General features: G+C 36.3%; 1 pseudogene; it reads left to right on the top strand.

The window, feature by feature from the left end:
* Positions 1-11,164: 11,164 nt before the first annotated feature.
* On the top strand, positions 11,165-13,313 carry LOC147524894 (large ribosomal subunit protein uL2 pseudogene; annotated as a pseudogene).
* The last annotated feature ends 10,027 nt before the right edge of the window (positions 13,314-23,340 follow it).

Below are 23,340 nucleotides of genomic sequence, written 5' to 3'. Positions count from 1 at the left end.
AAAAGCTTTAATGGCCATTAAAATTTTCATTGTTTGAACCTTGAGTAGAATTCTTCAATTTGGATTTGGTGGCTTTCCCTTGTAAAGACCAACAGTTTCACCTTGAATATTATACTTTTTGTGCTTCAAAATTTGCTAAAGTTTCAATGCATTTACAGTCCACTTTATGAAATTAAGTTCTTAGGATGTGATAGTTAATTTCTTAAATTTATTTATTAGGGGCTGATTTATCTAGAGTACCACTCTTTGCTATTTAAATTTTAAACTGAGAATAGCTCAAAAGTTTCTTGAATTTTATAACATTACATTACAAAAAAAAAGGGCTACACACATGGTCTATACTACTTAATTGCACATGGTAAATTAGACCTACTAAGCACATGCACATTCTAACTTCTGAGATGGTTATTCTCTACCTTGCTACTCTTTTTCTTTTTCTTTTTCTTTTTTTTTTGTTTCTATATCTTTGGATTTTTTCTTTGGCACAACATGTATGTTATGAACTTGGTTTCCTAGCTTAAGATGCTTTTGTGGGCAAGTGTTGACTTGGTTTTTCTTGTAATAGAATATAGAGAGGTGCAATGGGTTTGCTAGTTATAAGTCAAGGAACTTTTCTTTAGCTAATTTTTTTTTGTTCTGTATTGCCTTTGTTAGTTACAATAGATGCTAAATGGAAACTTTAGAATGCTTTATTCAATGTTATATCTAAAGCACCTCTTCTTAGTTAAGCTTATTTGTGTGCTTTTATATTTAGTAGTTACTTTTTGTGTTGACTTCCACACTTTGCTTAGTTAGACTTGCTCATTTGAGTAAGTCTTGCTATAGTCGGACTTGCTAGAGTGAAATCGGGGAAGTAGTGAGCTTCTTTATTGCACGGTTTTTTTATCGTTGTTTCACATAGCCAAAAGTGGCAATAATGGAAGCTTACAAGGATATCAAGTACTTACTCTTCTATTAACGGAGCTCAAATCAGGTGACATCTACCTAAGCATTAGTTAATAGCTATGAGTGTATGTTTGGATCACTAAATGTAAGAAGAAAGGTAATATTTGGATCACTAAATATGTTTTTTTTTGGATCACTAAATATAAGAAGAAAGGTAATATTTGGATCAATTTGTTTCTGCCTTTTATTTATTTTTTAAGTTGGGAGAGTTAGAATAATTTCCAACTTCAGCTTTCACCGTTTGATTGTAAACCATGTATAAAATATTACTTTTATACTTTGGTCATTTATGTTAAAGAAAATGGTTTAGTGGTAAAAAATAGCTAAGGAAAGGAACTGTGTTGAGATTCCACTATGAGAATAAAGAAGAAAATAGATGTGGCGATAGAGTTAAAGCAGGGATGGATGAAATGACTCACCCCAAATCTCAAAGTTCTATTGTAGAGAGTGATGAGACCAGAAAAAAGCCTGACAACATAGTCTGTGGGGTTTTATGACTTGGGGTTTTGGTTCTAATTTGAAGCATTGTTTGTTTGTTAGATTATTCAGTGGTGGGTGTTTATGAAAATGAGGAAAAGGGTTAAACTTGGTTAGAAAAGATTAATAATAATAATGAGGAGAGAAATAATGATCGGTGGTGGTGCGACGACCACCACCCGATCTGAAGATGCAACAGATGAAGGCGACACAATAGCATTAGCAGCAAGAATTAGTGAGTCAATCAATCTCAATGCAATTTACAAGACTTCGACAAGATTGAATTAGGAACAAGCGGTGTTCCTAAGATACATTTTCGAATCGTTACCTTGATCTAAACTATGGCTGATTCGCAAATTATGTTTTATTTTTGAGAATGTGATTCAATGGTGTTATGTGATGTCTTTTTTGTTTAGGACTGTGATTGCTGCATCATGTGATTATTAAGCCTTTTTCCAATCATAGCTAACTTCCAATGAAGTTTATGTAACAACTCAACTGCTAGTGCTCTTAAGAGTTAATAGACTGTAAGAGATGGAATAGATATTGTCTTGAGAAAACTTTGTAAGCTTGCCAAATTCTACGTTCTTGTCTTTTCTGGACTTCTGCATTATCACTGAAGTACATGGAATCTGAGTTGGAATAACTGATATAGTATGTATACATTTTCATAAGTTTAGATTGGCTCGTCTGATTCATTCCTTTTAATTTTTGTTGGGGTTGTCAGAGTTATATTCTTCATGACGTATGTTGATTATAAGTGGTTTGCTGACTATTTTCTAACAAGTATGTGCTACTGATTCCTTAGGATGTTGAGTTTCTTTACTGTTTCTGTTCTGCGGATGTTGTGGCAGGTATTTAGAACGATCATTTTTTTTTCCTGATTATTCAATTTGAGTTTATAAGACTTGATTCTAGTGATCAGTATAGACAGTGTTTTGTACTCCCCTAGAATTTGATTTGCGATTGACGAGTCTCTTTGGCCTTTCTGCTGTGCTAGGAAAGTCACTTCCTATCTAATTTCACCCTTTACACCAATAAAATATACCCAACCATTTTTCTTTATAGGTCTATGGTATTAGTTTGATTTAAATTGTTTTATTGTTAACTTGTAAGTGGCATGTAAATTCGATTACTGTATTGTAGACCAGTTAGAGATGAATTCCATTGCATTAGAAATTAGAAAGGAGCTAGACATGAAACCCTCTTAGCGTGTGAATAAATAGGAATATTGATTTTGATGATGGAACCCTCTAATATGTAATCGCTCACTTAATGAATGTTTGGGCTCAAGGGTAAACCTTTCATCAATATCAACATTTCATTTTGAAGATATAAGAGGTTTCAAGCGACGCTTTAACTTGACTTATGGGATTCAGAGTCTCGGGATGTGTAGATGAGTATCATATAAAACACTTTTTAAAGAGACCAAAGATAAGCTTCCTTAAAAGGTCTATGAGATGTAATGTTTTCTTCTTCCGTTAATTTTAGAAGCTAAAGCGCTGGAATGTTTAAAGTAGATGGTGTATCTAACATAGCAGGTAAGGAGTTTGCCCAATCTCATCTTACTTGGTTAAGAAAAAGGAAAAGAACCATGAAGTTTCATAATATCAAGCAGTGAGCTTCTACGCTTGCATTGCAATTGTAGGCTCAACCCCATCCTGGTGGTGCTAGTCATATAATATCACTGCAGATCCAGCGTTTTTATTTCTGTGGTTTACATGTACTGTATAGGTGTAGTAGTATGTTTCGTTGTGCTTTCATTTATATAGGTGTGCATTAAGTTGAACAATTCATATCAGAAATTACATTTATTTGGCTGTGCATAAAGACACCTATCTTTGAAGACACATTTTTGGAATATAACTTGGATTTTGTTTTCCTTAGGCTTGCTTTCAATATTTTGACCCCCCTTCAATTTTTATCAGCTTATATTATTGAAGCCTCACTTGTTTTATTGGCTTGTGAATTAGATGATGGGGCAAGTTAATCGAGAGAGGCTAGCAGAATACCTTGGCGAGCTGCAGAGAGGAAAGAGGACACAAATGATAGATATGTAGTTGCTCTGAAAAGGGAAACACCGACTAGAAAGCCTTATGATAGAATTCAACCAATCCTAAAAAGAGGATGTCAAAGAAAAACCAATTCCTAAAGAGGATGTCAAAGAAGCTAATTCCTAAAGAGGGATGTCAAAGAAGTTGCAAAGGAAGAAAAACCAATTCTTTCTATGGATGCAATATCCTCAACTTTTTAGGAACTTAGTACCATTTAATGACTAAATGTTTTTGTTGATTTTATAGCGTTTTATTCACAAATGCTATTGTACAAAGGATAGCATGTTGATTCATAGCGTTTGCATAAATGCTATTGAATTGATTTCATAGCGTTTTTTGAGTGCTATCTATTGACTTTTTTCTAGTAGTGTACTAGAGAAATATATCAGACCTTGCCTTTAGTTAATCTACAACTACAAAAAAAAACTCGAGACCTTTCTTAAATATAGCTATCAATTGTTCAAAAGTTCAATTCTAAAACATAGCTATCAATTGTTCAAAACTACTAAAGTTGCAAACAAAAATTCAATTTTAATCTAAAAAATATACAAGCTAGAGAACATGAAAAGGCTACCTGAAAGAAGTTTACAGCTTCAACCTATTTTCCTTGTTGCAAGTGCTTAAGTTGAGGACCTGAACCAAGTTTTCAAACACACTCTATTACATTACCGTCACTCTATTACATTAAGATGCAAAGATCGAGGAATCAAGAAAATTAGCCAAAATAAAAAAAAGACAAAAACTACCATGTTTTAGGAGTATAAACACTTGTATGCACACCTGCAAACTCATATATAATATTGTCTAACAATAATAATAGAGAACTCCCTCAAACACATAAACCATTGTTGCATTCACTAAAGCAACAATAAAAACTACAATAATCTTGAAAACATTCAAAATCCTGGTTGACCTATCTGCACTAAAACTATCATAACTTTATTTGTATAACTCGGATTAATACAAGGTAAATTGGGTATGAAACTACACTAAATTGTCTACAACTAACTTTCAGGCCATGAAAGTAGTTTCCCAACATAAAATGCACAGAACGCCACCAAATACAGAACTTCGTCAGAAAAATCTAGGCTGACCATTATGCACTAAAACAGTCGTAGCTTACTGTGCAAATATCGAAACAAAATGAATCCAATTGTATTGGAAAGCAGACTCGTAGATCTAAAAATCTTATTCAAGTCCCGAGACCAAATTCTCAAGCACGGTTTTTCAAGAATTTTCTGAACCAACACCAGAAACTAAACCAAATATAGATCAATAAATATGGTGGAACTTCCACTGATAGATGGTGAATCATAGAGTTGGACCATGGTGAATCAAAAATCCGGTACATTCTGTTTTGTTTCCCATCCCAGTCTTTCGCAATACTTCCGGTTTACTTCTTTTCTTAGGTCTCGACTTCTCCACTATGATCTCCCCAGTAGTGAATATAGGAGCTATTGCCGTTTCATTCCTATTTGTTGTTATGATGTTCCATATGAAAATAGCGGAGACTCACGAAGAAGTATTGCTCTATTTACTAGTGAGTGGTATTATTGGACTGATCCTTTGGTGGGAAATGTTCTTCATTTTAGATAATGAAACCATTCCATTACTACCAACCCAAAGAAATATGACCTTTCTGAGATATACGGTTTATGCCGAAAAGGTACAAAGTTGGACTCATTTGGAAACATTGGGCCATTTACTTCATACTGACTATTTCATCTGGTTTTTGGTTCCTAGTCTTATTTTATTAGTAGCCATGATTGGGGCTATAATACTAACTATGCATAGGACTACTAAGGTGAAAAGACAGGATGTATTTCGACGAAATGCTATTGATTCTAGGAGGACTCTAATGAGGAGGACGACAGACCCACTCACGATCGACTAAAGAAAAGGGAGTCAATGTTCGCTTCCTTCGCCGCTACTTTCGAATAAGGCCTCTTACTTTGCATATTAGATGATTCTCTTTTTCTAGTTTTTGTTTACTTCGATCTAGTGTTCAGAACGGGCGGGTGTTCTTGAGTTTACTGCCTGCCATGAAGGATGGAATTGAGAGATTCCGAAGGGTTGAAAGTTACAAGAGTCTATATCAATCGATTTGATCCCTTACACAGAGAAGTAGGATAAACCGATACCCTGTTTCTATTCCAGTCCAGCCTAGAAGTCAATAGAGCAGAGTGAATTATGATATACATTTTTCTTAAAGTAAGAAAAGAAATCAAATTAATTATTTTTATATATGGAATTCTGAAAACAGCTATTGGGCAGTATAATAGCGCCAATACTCTTTTAAGATTTCAGTATTATAAAAAAGCATTCAAAGCCTCTTTTTACTTTTATCTCTTTTTTAAGAAAATGCAATAGTGTAGATAAAAGCTTCAACGTATTGCTGCTCACCAAACCTAAGTAGTTTAGTTTAAAAAGTCAAATGAGTCTCTTTAATCATAAAAGGTCGAATCCATTATAGCTCGAGGAAGAACTGCTTTTCAACTGAAAGGAGGTGGAAGCTCTACTAAGACGGAGATGGAAAGGTGGGCCATAAGCCTGACTTCCCATATTAGAGTATCATTTACCAGAATCTGCTGCTCCTGCCCGGATGAGATATACGCATTTGAAGCAAATACACCTCCAATCGAATCGGGAGGAGAGACCTATCCTATTGATTCGCTTCTTTTGTGCCAAAAGGTTGTGAATGAGATCTCGAACGTAGGGCCTCCTACGTCTAAATCTATTTTTGGCAGAGAAGAGACTCAAGGAAATCTATTCTAAGCAGTGAAACCCCTACTGATGTCGTATCACAGCCAGCTACACACAAACTTCCCTATCTCAAGTGCATCTCCGTGCGGTACAGACAGCCAACAAAAGAATAAAATCGCAGAGTCCAAAGTCTGAAGGATTCATTTCATCGGTAAGGAGAGTGTGGTCGTAGATCAGGCTCAACCAACAAGAAAGAGAGGATCTCCTAAGCAAGGGCCTTTTTCTCAGGCCAAGCATAAGCTCGTGGTCTTGCGCTTCCTTTGACGTTAAAAATAGCAACGAACAAGACAGAAGCATGCTGGTGGTATAGAAAGTGAAACATTCTTTCTTTTCGTTCAGCAAGTAGGAAGAGTGAAAGTCAAGTTTAGAGAAAAGTAGTGAAAGCTCTTTTTCCTAAAAAAATGTGGAGTAAAGGCTTATGCTTTGAAACTAAAAGATTTTAGCATGGAAGCCTACCTGCGAAGCATGGGTGGCAGGATCAGGGCCTTTCTCGCTGGGTGAGGGCACCTTCCCGAAAGCATTTCCTAAATGCGAGACAGATGACCAGCAGAATTGCATTCATTCATAGGTATCCTATCTCTCAGTTATAAAGAAAAATTATGATACATGAAGTATCTAAAGGAAAGAGATGCATATGCCTCTCCGATTCCTAAGGCGTAACCACGCGATCTTTAGGTCATCCGGTGGCGTGATTGGTTTTGGTTTTTTATATATGTCAAGCAAGGTATGATTTAATCCTTTAAAGATAAAATATATTATTCTCAATTGACAAGCAGTGTATTACATTATTTACAATTGACACTCAAAGGGTCGATGCTAGTTAGGCAAAAAAAATAAAAGTTTTCATCGGCATTATGTTGAAATATAAAGATTTGTTCTTTATATCACAAATCAAAAACAAAAACAAAATACCAATAATAAAAAACAAAGTAATATATCTTACCCACTGTAGAGAACCCCAATTCGAGCAGTTCTACTTGGCTCCACAAATCACTGCAAAGAACACCAAAAATCCCACTTTAAAGCTAAAACAATCAATCAAGACGAGAAAAAAAAAAAAAAAAACGATTTCAACTAGGGCAGGGAACAAAAAAACGAAGCTTTTGATTTTGTTGCAGCTTCAATGGTTTTTCAATTCTTCTCACCTCAGTAAAGTCAAAAACAGTGGAAGTTGAGGGTGGAGGAGAGATAAGGTTTGAAGATGTGGAGAGAAAGAGGATGAGTTTTGGAGATGGAGGAAAGAAGCTAGTTTCGGTTTAGATGGAGAGAGACGACAATCTAGGGTTCTAATATGTTATTTTTTTGTATGGTATTTCTAATTTTGTTATGACTTGTAGCGGGAAGGTGAAAACTGGAGCGTGAAAAATATTTGCAGCCAAAAAGTATATATCCGCCCATACCAAAACCCATTGGCAACACCGAAAACGTCGTAACAAGGGCATACACATAGTATATCCTGGAATTACTAGTGATGGCAAGGGGGTTGCAATAGATATTTAATCTATAGAAGCACCACACTCGTTGCCAACAATAAACATTTTCAATTTAATTATTTTTCTTATTTATCATAAATTTAAGCGACCACTTTTGCAACGCTCAAGGCGTCGCTCAAGGTATTTCCCAAAATGAAAATTCTATTAAGACGGATGACCTTTAGCAACGCCACACGGTGTTGTAACAGATGACTTGTTGCAACAAATTTTAGGCGTGGCGAAAGAGTGCGTTGCAACAGACCCCTTTTGTTGTAGTGTTCCTCCACTGAGGCGCCTTAACTTCCAACAACTAATACAATGTACCATACACATAATAAAAAGGCATTTAGTTCCTCCACGAGGCGCCTTAGATTCTAACTAAACTACTAACCAGCCAAACATATACAATCATCTATCTAAAGATATATCATTAACCAATATATTACCATAATTATATTAATTAAGGCTTTCTTTGTGTGTCCTTAAAATTCACGTCGTATCTATGTCTTACCTAGTTTCCCTGGCTACCACAATCGCTTCCCAACGCCGAACATTTACATCCACATGCCTCCCCTTACATAATGAACCACTCCATGCGTAACTACCCTGAGCGGGATGCCGCACACCAGGTAACCCTCACACGAAAGCCATTATGTAAGTACTGCCACAATTCGGCATAAAATATCGCGCGTCTCGTTCTATTTTGCGAACGGAATAATCAAGCCACTATTCGGCTATGCCAGAAGGGCCATTCAGATTCACTAAAACGCCAGAAGGGCCAATCACATTACTTACGCCCGAATGCCATTCAGATTCACTGAAACGCCAGAAGGGCCAATCACATTACTTACGCCCAAAGGCCATTCAGATTCACTGAAACGCCAGAAGGGCCAAATCACATGAGTTGTGGTAGCTAGGTTCTAGAATTTTCGTTACGTAATTTATTCAAGTGTCATCCATTTATGACTCATAATAATTCCACTATATCACGTGCAAGTCAAATACCTTATTGCACTATGCCACAATATTTAGAAGTATCTTAATTATATCTCATAACCACTTTCATTCTTTCCCGTGCCAATGTATTATTGCACTACGCCACACTCCCGTGGGAAATATCCACAAATACTCTACTAGCATCTCACAGATAAAATAATGGAGTGTTTATACATTTATTTCTCCAAAACTATTGCATTTAATATATATATCCCAACATATTATATAACGTCACAATTGCTTCAAACGTATCACATACATTTTTATAGCGTTTTAGGAATATTATATCTCCTAAAGTTTCTATCTCGTCACGTGTCAAAATATACACAAAATCAACGTCAAATCTTACCTAGATAATGACAACCAAATTTATACAAGCTTCCACAATATTTTAGCATTTGATTTGTCCATACAATTTACAACATAAAAATATAGCACAATTAAACAGTCCACAGTCCACAATCAAATCCCAATACTAAAGTCCATAAATCTAAGTCCGTATATAATTTAATACTCATAAAAACGTATATATCAAATTCTTATTATCAGAATTCCCCTCCAGTTACGTGCCAATATTATATTGCACTACTCACGTCAAAACTTAATTAGATAATGACAAACAAGGTTATACAATGTCCGACAATATTTTATTACTATATTTGTCCATATTCTCAAATATGTGAAAAATTAGAAAAACAACATTCTACAGTCAACGGTCAAAGTCAACGGTCAGTGGTCAAAGTCAACAATCAGCGGTCAACTGTCAAAGTCAAAGTCAAAGTCAACACGTCAAAGTCAAAGTCAAACTGTCGTTTCCATGTTCGACAGGTTCAGGGTCATAGCCATGGTTCATGGCTAAGGTCAAGGTGCATGACACATGGGCTCATGACCAAGGTAATGGTTCGGACCCAACTGGCCAAGCCCAAAATAAACTTGAAACTTGAAACGTTTAAAGACCCAAATAGATCTATTTTAAGTTATATGGACCGCCCCAAAATAAACTTGAAACTGACCCAAAGAAAGCTAATAGGTTTCGGCCCAAGCCAACTAAAAATGAAACTTAAACTGGCCCCAAACTTTACTTGGTTTGGCCCAAAAATAACTAATGTGGTCCGGTCCAAAACAACTTAAACTAAAAGAGCCCAAACAAAACACTCTAAGGCCCAAAAGGTTATAACCCGACCCAAAGGAACAACTAAACCCAAGCCCAAGAGAGACCACAAGGTCGTCTTCCCCCTTCTCTCTCAGCTCACCAGCTCGCGTCTGGCCACCGCTACCACCCACCAGCACTCCAACCTAACCCAAAACGGTTCGGTTTTGAACCCCCATAAAAACCCCATCTTCCCATACCCACAAAAACCGATTCCCTCATATTGCGAAAACTCAACCCCTACCGCCATTGACGCTTGTTTCAAGCTTCCACCACCCCCATTTGCATCCCTTACACACTACACTAGCCACCCAATATCGTCCAACCCACACAACAACCTTTCACTTAATCAAATCCACTGGGCGATTCTTTGGCCGCGCATTAACAGCTTGTTTTCAAGCTTCCACCACCACCATTCAATCGACTAACAACCAAACAATATCCCACCATCATCACAACATCAAAACTAAAGAGTTCAACCAAATTAATAGGATTTCGTTCTGCTTTTTTTTTTTCTCTGGGCGACGCCATTAGCGCCTGTTCAAAGCTTGAATAGAGCTTCCACAGCCCAAGCCGCACAGTTCAATAAAATATATCGACACCCCACACAATATCACAGTATTTCAATACCCAGGAAAAAAGAGGAGGTTCGCGCCTCCATTGACGCTCTTTCGAGCTTCCACCAGTTCCAATCCAATTTCCGAGTTTCAACAGATTTTAATCACTTTTAATAACGACAGTTTTACCAATGACATGACGGATATTAATGACAGAATAATTAACATATTTCGTGAAATAGAAAACTAATCTACTCACCTGTATTAACAACTCGACGAATTCCTCCTAGTCCGAATCGTCGCTCTCCACACTCTAGCAAACAAGTTTCTATCGCTGCCTCCATTTTTATTATTTTTTTATTCTCCAAAACCCTATTCTCTAGAACAATGTGATTATATACTTGGATTTGAAACCCAAGCCCAATACAGACTCGGGCCCAAAAATCAGGCCCGCGTATCCCAAATCCAATCCAACAGATTTAATATAAATAATTAAATTAATTAATAAATAAATAAATAAATACGTATTTTAAATACGGGCGTTACATAAGCACTAACACCGTTAAAAACAATATTGTAAACAATCTAAAGTAGCAAGGACAACCAATTACACTAGATCCTACTGCTATATATATGAGTTAAAAACACAAATGAAATTCAATGTTGTAATATTTTTCATGTTCTATTGCAACACAAATTTCTAATTGTGTTACTACACATGATATGGTCCATAAATGTCTAATGGGGAACTAGTGAATCCAATATTATCTACTGAAGCTTATGCGGACAATAAAAAGTTTACTACTTATTTCTCGTATAAAAATAGATAAAAGTCATACCCCTACGACATTGGAGACAACTCAATCTCAAATCAAATCAACCCTTCAAAATTTCAACCACCTCCTATGAACATCCAGTAAAATAGCAAAGATAGAGATTATTGAAAACAATGAATGGCCTGACCATGAAAAACAAAATTATGAGTCAGTAAAAATAGACCAAAAAATAAGTGCGTTCAAGAAGCAAAACTAGTTAGTATGTCATTATGTGAGAAGTTAGAAAAATACAAATGAAAATCGTGTGGTAACGCAGACCATAAGCAACTCACACGTCCATCTAACACAAAGTTATGACAACAAAATAAAATAACAAAGTAAATACACTATTATACCACAATACCATAAAAATGAGTCACAAAAAATGGTATTCTCATTGTTTCTCATTATATTTCACTTGAAACATAATAAACTCAAAATCAAAGCTAGAAAACATCAAATAACGAACCATTAAAGATAGGTTGTTGTTATTTGAATATGTATTTTTATACATATTCTCCTTTTCTTATACTTACATCCTTTATTTTAGATATTTCCAATTATTTATTTATATTAGTAAAATGTGTATGCCCACAAGGCACTCACCTTAATCCTGCCTCAAGGATCTGGCCAGTCGACTCACTTGACACTTTCGATTCTAGAAATACCAATAAGATAACCATAACTAAAGTAAAATGGTATAATAAGCAAGATTGGGATTATACTATGAGATGAATATATAAAAAGTCGTAGACCTGGATTAATATGCAGTTGCAGAATGACCTGCTCCAGTGACTGCAACAATTGGAACAAAGAGATGAGGAAAGACAGGTGTTAATATTGCCAAACCATATGCAGCATTTTCCAAAAGATTGGCAAACAATCTCCATCCTTTTGGATTTATATCAAAATGACAACCATATTTCGATAGAAATATCTTGCTCAAATACCCAATTTCCATCCTTAAGTACCCAATTAATAGTTGCAGCTGTAGGAATTTCACCTTTCCCTAATATGACAACATAAAGTAAAACCAAATAGAATCACACAAAACATAAGCGAATCCAAACTAAATAATCGTCCACAAATAAGATAAATGTTATACCTGAGTAGCAAGAACACAATAACTTGACTAGCTATGCCTTGAGCACCATGACATAACGAATACTCCATATTCTCTCCCAGCCGCTTCCTCAAAACACAGAGAGGAAAACCAAATAAATGGGACGTGTGATTCGAGCACAGCGTAAAGGAGCCAGGTTCGTATTCAAATCCCACTCCCACCACCGCAAAGGACCCGCCCGTTTCTGGTCACTTGACTTCAGTGAACGTAACGGGTACCTGAAAGGAGTAGTAACTGAAATAGTCCATAATCCAGGTCGTAGAGCTCCATTAGCCTAAGTAACATTCCGTCATCCATTTTGTTACAAGCATCAGAAAGAACTGTTTGTTGTTGCTGAAGGAATGTATACAGGACAATTTATTTATTGTGGGAAGAAAGCTAATTTAATAGTGGGGAATGTTTTACCATTGAGAAGTATACATGAAGGAGCTGTTGTTTGTAATGTCGAACATCATGTTGGTGATCGTGGTGTCCTTGCTAGAGGTTCCGGTGATTATGATATTGTTATTAGTCATAATCCTGACAATGGGACTAGAGGGATTAAACTACCTTCTGGTGCCAAGAAGATTGTTCCAAGGGGGTCGTGCCATGATTGGTCAGGTCACTGGTGGAGGTAGGACTGAGAAACCTATGCTGAAGGCATGATTGGCCCAAGGTTCATGGTGTTGCCATAAATCAAAACCAAAACCAAAACCGAAATTAAGCTTTAAACTTTAATAAAGAAAGAGGCAGAGAGAGAGAGCTTACCATAGCTTTGTGGTGGAGGAAGGAGGAGAGAGGAATAAGATGGGGCGGCAGGAGAGAGAGTGTGAAGTGAGAGAGAGAGAGAGAGTAAAGTGTTTTTAGGGTTTTCTAATTTTCATTTTTTTTCAGTTGGAGTCGAGAATGAAAAAAGGCCCGCCACAAACTTTGGTTGCGAAATTGAATCTCGCGGCACATAAAAAAGTCATGTAAGCGACACCAACGTCGTCGCAAGAAGGGTTTAACAAAAGCTTGTGCTATTGAATTAAAAAACTTGTTGCTACGAACAACGCGTTGCTAGTGATCACTTCTGTTGTAGCAACGACAACAGCGTTGCAAAAGGTTGATTTCCTTAAGAATAATATTTATTTGTCTTTCAAAAAAAAACAATTAGACCTTTGCTGCGCTGTAATAGTAAATCTAAATAAGTCCCAGCCTAATAAAATGGCAAATGTTTAGTGACATTGGAAGGCGTGGCAATTGAAATCCTTTACCAACAATTTTTGGACGTTGCAAAAAGGTGTGTTGCAATAGACCTCTTCTGTTGTAGTGATAGAGAAACGTGACTTAAAAACCGAGAAAACATGCCAGAGTGGAAAACATGAATTATATTAAATGTGGACTTAGAATCCGGTACTTACAGCCACACACTTCAAAGGAGGGCCCGGTTACCTTAATGGTGCACTCACCAATATATGGAAATGAAAGGAAGTACACCAAATATCAAGGGTCAGTCCTTATAGACAGGGTCCTGTAAAAGGACATCTTCCACATCTGGGGACATTAACTCGTGAAAATGTTTTAAACGTTGTCCATTAACTTGAAAGGTACTTTTGTCCTTGGGATTGACCAAGGTGATTGTCTCGTAAGGGGTGACTTCAGTGACCAGAAAAGGACCAGACAAACGGGTTTTTAATTTTCCTGGGAAAATATAGCGAACGGGAGTTGTAAAGCAAAACCTTTTGACCAACCACAAACTCTTTACGCAAAATTTGTTTATCATTAACATGTTTCATATTAGCTTTATAATCCTTCGCAAGATCATAAGAATTGCTACGGATTTTTTCAAGCTCATTCAATTGCAATTTGCACTTGACACCTGCCTCATCAATATTGAAGTTCAGTCTTTTCATAGCCCACATAGCACGGTGCTCCAATTCAACGGGCAAGTGATAAGGTTTTCCAAACACAAGTTTAAAGGGAGACATTCCTATAGGAGTTTTAAAAGCTGTCTGATATGCCCATAAGGCATCAGTTAGACGCTTAGACCAATCTTTCCGATCAGGATTGACTGTCATTTCTAATATTTTTTAATTTCCCTATTAGAGACTTCTACCTGACCACTAGTCTGTGGATGATAAGGAGTAGCCACCTTATGGCTAACTCTGTACTTCTTAACTAATAGAGCAACAACACTATTGCAAAAATGCATTCTGCCATCACTGATGATGGCTTTAGGGATGCCAAAATGACAGAAAATATATTCTTTATCAAAAAACACAACTGTCGTATGATTATTATTACGGCAAGCCATGGCCTCTATCTATTTGGAAACGTAGTCCACGACAACAAGAATATAAATAAAACCATGGGAAACAGGAAAAGGACCCATGAAAACAATGCCCCATACATCAAAAATTTCTACTACCATAATGGGATTTAAAGGCATCATATTACATTTAGTGATACGCCCAAGTTGTTGCCAGCGAACACATGTCTTGCAGTGAACGTGGGATTTTTTAAAAAGGGTAGGCCAATAAAACCCACATTGAAGAATTTTAGCTACCGTTTTCGTACCACTAAAATGGCCACCACACTCTTTGTCATGATAGAAGGATAAAACCCTATTATATTCCCAATGGGGAATACAACAATGAATAATCTGATCTGCACAATACTTAAAATGGTAGGGCTCATCTTAATAGTATAGCTTAACTCTGGCAAAAAATCTTTTACGTTCATTTCTTGACCAAACATCAGGAATAATATCAGAAGCCAAATAATTCACAATGTCGGCATACCAAGGTGCAGAAAAAATAGAATAAAGATGCTCATTAGGAAAAGAATTAGGTATGGACTCAGAATCACTATCACTATCATTGGTTAGTCTAGATAAGTGATTAGCAAGTACATTATCGACCCCTCATTTATCCTTAATTTCTAGGGTAAACTCTTGCAGGAGAAGAATCCATCAGATCAATCTCTGTTTAGCATCTTTCTTGGCGAGAAGGTACCTAAGAGCTGCATTGTCAGTGTAGACTAAGGTCTTTGAACTAACCAAATAAGGACGGAACTTATCCAAAGCATAAACCATAGCTAAAAATTCCTTTTCTGTAGTAGTGTAATTTCGTTGAGCATTATTTAAAGTCTTACTAGCATAATAAATAACAGTGGACTTATCATCTAGCTTTTGGCCTAACACAACACCAACAACATAATTGCTGGCGTCGCACATAAGCTCGTAAGGTTTAAATCAATTAGGAGGCTGTATAATCGGTGTAGATGGTAAAGCGACTTTTAAAGTTTCAAAAGCCTGTTTGCAGTCATAATTAAAATCAAATATGGAATCTTTTAAAAGCAAATTACTTAAAGGCCTAGGTAGTTTTGAAAAATCCTTGATAAAATGTCTATAAAAACCTGCATGGCCTAAAAAGGCTCTAATGTCACGGATAGTCCGTGGTATAGGTAGAGACGCTATTTTATCTAATTTGGCCTTATCTACTTCTATGCCGTCACTAGATACAATATGACCTAGCACTATTCCCTTTTTCACCATAAAATGACATTTTCCCTAATTTAAAACTAGATTCTTCTCCTCACACCGTGTCAACACCTCAGAAAGCCTAGATAGGCATTCACTGAAAGAGTCTTCATAGATAGAAAAATCATCCATGAAAACTTCCACGAAGCGCTCCACCATGTCACTAAAGATATGAAACATACACCGTTGGAAGGTACCAGAAACATTACAAAGGCCAAAAGGCATTCATTTATAGGCATATTTTCCAAAAGGACATGTGAAGGTAGTTTTGTCTTGGTCGTCAGGGTCGATAATGATTTGAAAATAGCCAGAGTACCCATCTAAAAGACAATACTAAGCTTGACTAGCTAGACGTTTGAGCATCTGATCTATAAAAGGTAAAGGAAAGTGATCCTTTGTTTCATGGCATTTAAGCGTCTATAATCAATACAGAACCTCTATTTCATGGGAACTCGTGTGGAAACATATTCACCCGCAACATTACGCACAATGGTAACCCCTGATTTTTTAGGAACTACGTGAATGGGCTTACCCATTCACTATTGGAGATGGGATATATGATACCCGCATTGAGTAACCGTAAGACTTTTTCTCTGACCACTTCTTTCATGGCAGGGTTCAAGCGACACTGAGGTTCGTGTTAAGTCTTCGTATTATCCTCTAAATGTATGCGATGCGTGCATACACTAGGGTCAATCCCTTTAATGTCGTCTAGGGACCAACCGATCGCGGAACGATGTTCCCTAATCACCCTAATCAAACGTGCCTCTTCATTAGCAGATAACTGAGAAGATATGATCAACAGATGATTACCATCCGGATCAAGCTATATATATTTCAACTCAGCAGGAAAAGGTTTAAGCACAGGGGTGGGAGGAATTAGTCAAAAGGCTTCCGGAGGGTCCGCGTCTTGAGTAGTGAAGACTTGTTTAGGTAAGAGGTCTTCAAACATAGAAGAAGGAGCTACAGAAGGATCTAAGATAGGAGTAGACTCAAAGAGGGCATTGACTTCTTCTAAGTAGGAGTCATCATCGAAGTCAGAACTTCCGAAGGAAAGGAATTGGTGCATCTGATTCTCTAGAAACGTATTGTTGAAATAATCTTAAGCTAAGCTCTTGATCATGCTAACTTCTCCATCGATAGTCGTATCGGGTAACTGTTGCACCATTTTGAAAACACTGACCTCAACAGAAAGATGACCAAAGGACATGGACATTGAACCATCGCGGCAGTTTATGAGCGCGTTAGCAGTCGCCAAGAAAGGATGCCCTAAGATGATAGGAACAGAGTCGTTAGCAGCTTCTGTGTCGAGGATAACGAAATCTGCTGGGTAGTAAAAATCTTGAACTTTAACTTGCACATTTTCAACCACACCCTTAGGATACTTAATAGAATGATCATCTAATTACAACGTCATTTTAGTTGGTTGCATCTCTTGTAGACCTATTTGTTTATATAGATAATAAGGGAGTAAGTTAACACTCGCCCCCAGGTCTAATAGCACAGTCGTCATGTGGGTATCCCCTAAGGTGCATTGTACCGTAGGAATTACATAATGTGCAGATAGAGTGGGAAACTATTCAATTAAAAAGGCGTATTTTGGAATGTTCGTTTTCCGCCTAGTATTACCTATTACTTCAAAGGTTGTGTTTGGCGTTTTAGGATTAAGTATAGCTTGGCCTAGAAACACACCTTTCGGTTAGGCTTTCTATTGGGTTAACTGTTGTATGGAATGATTAATGGATTGTAAAATCTGTTGGTTAGCTTGCATGTAGGATTCGAAATGATCTGGTTGCGAAGGTGTAGTGGCCACAGGTGGTGTGACTGGAACTATCGCACGTTGATTATTAACGGGTGGGTTGTGATAGTTATCATTAACTGGTTTGATACCTCGATTGTTATTGTTATAATTATTATAATTATTATAATTCCTTTGTCCTTGTCCTTGTCTTGGTGGAGCTTGGTTGTAATTGTTTGTTGAGTTGTAGTTGTTTGCTGGCCTAACATTTTGGGTATTAAACCTCGGAGGTGTAACTTGTTGGTTATTCCGCCAACCGAAGTCAGGGTTTTGTCTCCAAGGTGTGTTAGGTGATATTAGCTTTTTACTACGTTAGAGATTTGACTCTCTAATTTGGCGAAAGAGCGAATTCAAAGTTTTCCTTACTCACGATCTTCGTGTTCGTAAAGTTGAAGTAAGGATTCGATCTAACCTAAAGTCTAGGACAACTACAATTTGGTTTTTACTCTTAGGGAACTAGTGAGTAAGTTAATACAAATACTAAGTTTCTTTTTACACAAACATTAAAGAAAAACATTAAGATTAGAAATCATGAAACTAAGACAAAATACAAATTGCTAAAGAAAAGGAGGAGAGCCAATCCTCCTCACGTGAAACTAACTTTTTGATGTTGATTTGAATAGGTTTATTTGATTCTTCCTAGCCAATCCTCCTCATGTGAAACTAACTTTTTGATGTTGATTTGAATAGGTTTATTTGATTTTTCCTAGACTCATAGACAAGCCATAATGGAAGAAAACTTGATCCCTAGAATGTATGGCTCATCTTTAAGCTCATACATGTTAGCAAGTGGAACCAAGCAATGACTTATATCTAAGCTCATCACTTTGATTCCTAATTAGACACTACACCAACTATCATTTTGGGATTGGATGTAGGTCTAGTTGTTCTCACTACAACAAATATGACATATGACATCACTAATTTTAGATCACTTTCAGTGAAGTGATGTCATATGAAAACTATGACATCACTTTTCTCAACATGTGATGTAATAATTATCACAATCTTTTTTTAACATCACTTATTTGAAAGACTGATTTAGTAGAGTTGTACAACATCATTTTAATAAGTGATGTCATGATAATGATATAGTAACACGTTTTTACGTCACTCGCCGTATCACTTATAAAGTGATGTAATATCTATGTATTCAACATCACTTTAAAAGTGTTGTTACTCATTGTGTCACTTATAAAGTGATGTAATATCTATGTATTCAACATCACTTTAAGAGTGATTTTGCCAAGTTTTTGAAATCACTTGTGATGTGACTTCCAGAAGTGTTACTAATGATATACCTATTAATTATTAAGTTAATTAGTTAGAAAAACAATCAAAAAAAAAAAATTAGGTTAAATAGAAATGAAATAGGTGATTGATTGGTTTTGCTAGACCAAGGTCCAAAATATTGAATTCGGTGAATATTTCGATGTACCTAAAAACCGATATATATCGAATATATCAGAAATATCAGAGATTTTTTTTGTTGACCAGTCAAAATTTTGTTTTGTATGTTGATATATCAAAAATATCGTCGATTATATCGGAAATACCGTCACAATATATCGGTCAAAGTCAACACTTTATATCGGAAATATCGTATATATCGGTCGATATATATCATTATATCGGAAATTGCGATATATATTGGGAAAAAAATAATTCAATATTCGGTTGAGATATATCAAATATTTCTATATCGGTGTACCAAAAAAACGAGATATATCGGATATATCTCCGATATATGGGCGATATTTTGGGCATTGTCCTAGACTAGCCGAGAAATAAAAAAATAAAAGAGACCGCGGTTTTTTCTAGTTAATATATTTTGGTTTCCCTTTTGAATAGAAAAACCATCGAAAAATTAGTTTAAATAGAAATTAAACAGCCACTGGTTTGCTCGACTACCCTTAAACCAAAATTAGAAATAAAAAACCGCCAATTTGATACTGAAAATTTTGGTTTCGCGCTGAGAGAACTTGGTATAAGTTATACTTAGGGCAAACTGTTATGGGAAAAGTCAGAAAGTCGGCAGAAAATTATTGCGAAGCAGGTTTGTTTCTTCCTCCACTCTTGATTTTCTTCTCATATACCAGTTTGAAATTAACTAATTTATACCTTGTTTTCACGATTTCTTCAAAAAAAAGAATCTTCTTTTTCAGTTACACGTGAGCGAAGGAAGAACGCAAACAGGTTCCTATTTTTTTTCTCTCCCTCTCTCCATACTCGATTTCCCGATATTTTTATTTAATATATTTGTGTTTGTCTGGTGGTGTGCTAAATTTTTACCGTTTTTCAATTGGGTGCTTTTCTACTTGTGAATCGGCATGGCCTCTTTAAGATTTCTCGATATGTTTATTGAATTATTATTGTGATTTGCTGTGTTCAGTTCGTCTTTAAGATTAATTGTTTGGGATTGTTTGGCTGCAATCTTTTGGATTGCACTTGTTTATGGATAAGTTTCTGGGATGGTTTGTAGAGAGAAAGTAGTTTTTTTTGTGTGTGTGGAATTGGGCATGATGATACTGCAATGGTGATACTTGATGTCTAGATGGTAGTCATGGAGTCCGGTTTTACAAGTTACAAGATAACTCATGGTTTGGGTTTGAGGCCTATTATTGAAGTATTCCCTTAATTAGATGAGGTCTATCGATATTATTTAGTAGTCTGCATGGTGCGTTTCTGGCTGGTTGTATTTCCGACCTGCCTCTCTGTATGAAAAGGGAAATTACGCTGAGTGCCAAGGAAACGATAAGCCTTGGGCTAAATTCGTGACCTTGGGAGCTAATTAAAACCATAGTCCGTGGACTGAAGTGAGCTATCATGTAAAAAGAACACAGAAGTCGCCATAACATCCAACTAAATATTATTCTTCATAAATTAGCATCAAACTGCCCGACCTTTATTATATAGAGGTACCTTGTCCTTTAAAATGATTTTTTTTTCTTGCTTTTTGATAATCTGGTGTTACTGCTGAGGTTGTAACACATACTACTGCCTTCTTAAAAAGGTCACTATCTTGGACCATTTATCCTTAAAATTGAGTGTTGTTATAGACAAATGTAGATAATTACACTCTAAATTGGCCATGTCGGATAGAAAAAGGATAATAATTAAGGCTATATGTCGTGATCGATTGCAACAAATCCAGTCTGATGATCGGAAGATTTATATATCATGATTGGACATCCAACTAGGTTTGGCACCCTAGAGCGTGCAACATGATTAACACAATTTCCTTGGAAATATAACCTCTAGACAAACTAAATATACTAGTGTTACCAAGGGGATACTACCCTGTTGGTGGAGTTCTAAGAATAAATACAAATTTCATACTGAAACAATTGTAAAAAAAAATATTCCGGGCAGTTCATCTAAACACTATGTATAATGTGTTGAGGATCTTAAGTACAAATATCAGTTTTTCTTAATATTTACGGAATATATGGTTAATAGGACTACTAAGATAAAAATTAAAAGTTGAAATCGAACTCACCAAAGGCTAGGGTGGCACACGGAAGTGCGCCAAGGATCTGAATTTAAAAGTTGAAATCGAACTCACCAAAGGCTAGGGTGGCACGGAAGTCGCCAAGGATCTGAATCTTGTTGGCTCAACGATACACGGTCCGAGTTGGCTGAGGATTATTTCACTTCCAACTGCAACATAATTGTTCCCAAGGTATAGCAGGTAATACAGAACAACAAGAAGCAGCTGTCCCCAAAGATTCTTCGCACAAAGCAAGACTTCATATAATGGTTCACAAGTCACTTAGGAAGTTGTGGGATTGAATAAGCTGTTAGGAGAATGGTTAACATGATTAAGCCCATTAGAGATCAATTCAGAAGAAGATTTTGTTTGGACAAGATCACTGGATCCCATGCCTATTACTAGGAAGAGAACCATAATGAACGAAATGAATTTCTCCATCTTCTGAGCCGACAGGAGATAGAATTTTGGACACTGCAGTTCTATAGGAAAGTGGAACTTATAAAGAAGAACATGATCATTAAATACTAGGAATTTAGAAGTTTAAGAAAGTTCGACGTCAAAGAATTATAAAATATAGCATTTCTCAAGATTCAATTCACATTAATGTAATGCCAATAAGATAGATCTTATGCGTAATGAGGGAGGTCGGTCGCTACATAAGAACAAAGGTGTAACTGTTAGTGGTTATAGAATGTGCCATTGTATGCTCCTTCTATTTTAAATTACCAAGTCGCCTTGAATTGCTGAAATTCCCGGTAATTTCGTTGGTTGAAGATTCTTGACTATAATAGGTGAAACTTCAAAATTAATAGAATATCAAGACCTCAAGTATGGTGGGGCTTGCCTTGTGTTCATCATCGTACCAAACAAACTTATGGATGTTTAACACTTTTTCGCTTCATAAGTTTTTGTAGTACTACATTTTTTCGTATTCTTTCTTTTTTGAAATGTGGCTCGTGCCTTAAGTTACGGTCATTGATTTTGGTTGAATGGCGATATAATCGATAGAATTCCTACCATTAAGTGACACATTCACCATGACCAGTCATCACGGTTTCATCAATAGATCCAGTTTTAGTTGTAACTATATCTCAAGATTTATGCAACAACATCTCAAATGTAATATACCTCTTAAGCTGGTACACTCAAGAGTCAAGAGTGTGTAGACATTTGAGATCTACATATTTGTGGGAGCTGCATCCCACGATTGCATCACTTATTTTTCTCCGATTTGTTAGGATTGACTATCGCTAATGTTGTTCGATTCTTATACATCTAGGTGCTCCTCTTCGATATAGTAGGTTCAATATAAGCAACGTTATGGACAAGACTTGGAGAACTTTAAATAGGTTAAATAGTTTACACTTGTATTGCTTTATTTGAAACAAGTGCTTATTACTATGTACATATATCATTGACTATGCTGAAATTTTCCAGAGCTAGTGATGAGTACGAAGATGCTGTTGATGAATTCATCGCATTCGCTTTGGCTCCTTTGATGGATAAAACAAGCATTAGATGTCCATGCATTAGTTGCAAAAACTTTAACCATTTGAGTCCCGATATTGTAAAAGACCATTTGATCATTGAGGGTATTGATATGACTTATGATCCTTTCATTTTGCATGGAGAAGAAGGGCAAGTGCATGTAGTAGATGAAGGAGTTGAAACTATGGACTTTAACCTCACTGAGACTTATGAGATGATTAAAGCGAAAAATGAGAGTAATAAGAAAGAAAGTTTTTACGGTGATCCAAAAAAGAAGCCAAATTCAAAAGGCGGTTGAGGAGTTTGAAAGGCCATTGTATGAAGGTTGTAGCAAGTATCTCGAAGTTGGAAGCAGGTTGTTCTGTTGTATAGCATAAAAGCTAAACATGGTTTGTCTAATAGAGGTTTTACAGAGTTTTTAGAAGTTGAAGGATATGTTTTAGGAGGGTAATGTTATTCCAAAGTCAAATAATTAACCAAAGTATTTGTTAAGGAAGTTTGACCTGGATTATAAGCAAATCGATGCATGTGTAAATGATTGCATGTTATACACTGGTGATTTTAAAAATGATGTGAGCTATCGAAAGTGCAAGACTACACGATGGAAAACCGATCCTCATACAAAAAGTACGAGAAGGTTCCAAAGAAAGGTTTTGAGGTACTTTCCTATTATTCCAAGGTTCAAGAGGATGTTTCAGTCTGTCGAA

Source organism: Coptis chinensis, chromosome 1 (genome assembly GCF_015680905.1).
Source record: "Coptis chinensis isolate HL-2020 chromosome 1, ASM1568090v1, whole genome shotgun sequence".
NCBI lineage: Eukaryota > Viridiplantae > Streptophyta > Magnoliopsida > Ranunculales > Ranunculaceae > Coptis > Coptis chinensis.
The sequence above is the reverse complement of the archived record's forward strand: the minus strand, read 5'-3'. Positions and strand labels throughout refer to the sequence as shown.